The sequence below is a fragment of the Pseudophryne corroboree genome, chromosome 9 (genome assembly GCF_028390025.1).
Source record: "Pseudophryne corroboree isolate aPseCor3 chromosome 9, aPseCor3.hap2, whole genome shotgun sequence".
In the NCBI taxonomy this organism is placed as follows: domain Eukaryota; kingdom Metazoa; phylum Chordata; class Amphibia; order Anura; family Myobatrachidae; genus Pseudophryne; species Pseudophryne corroboree.
Window position 1 is genome coordinate 165,384,418 of NC_086452.1, and position 522 is coordinate 165,384,939.

Here is a 522-nt window from a genome sequence, read left to right on the forward strand (position 1 = left end):
ATCTACTACCATACCACACCGTACATGCCCAATCTCGTCCGATCTTGGAAGCAATACGGTGTTGGGCCTGGTCAGTACTTAGGTGGTTGACCACTAAGGAATACCAGGTGTTGTAGGTTTTGCTTGATGGCAATACCTTTGCTACTGCACCTACTGTAGAAATCAACAACTGGCGGGCAATTTCTTGGTTCTGCCGCAATTTGTGCCGCACGTCTGCCTTATATACATGGTTTTTCATCCATATGTTCACAGTTACAATCCCGAATTTACGATTCAAATTATTTAATCATTTTTTAAACATATTTTGTGTGTACTCTTATATTATTCATCAAGAATTAAAGGTTACGTTTTAATATCTAATACGTTATACATAATCTCTATCACAGTTGTTTCCAAGAGTGAGTGCTCCCAACAAGGGTCACTTTTTTCCTTTCTCTCCTCTCTTTATTACCCATGTAATAGACCCATGGGAGCACCATCGACAATCACCCTTTTTCTTTCTACCTAAAAAAGAACCCTTTT

At 39.1% G+C, this 522-nt stretch overlaps 1 pseudogene; it reads left to right on the forward strand.

The window, feature by feature from the left end:
• Positions 1 to 119, forward strand: LOC134962490 (5S ribosomal RNA; annotated as a pseudogene).
• Positions 120 to 522: the final 403 nt, after the last annotated feature.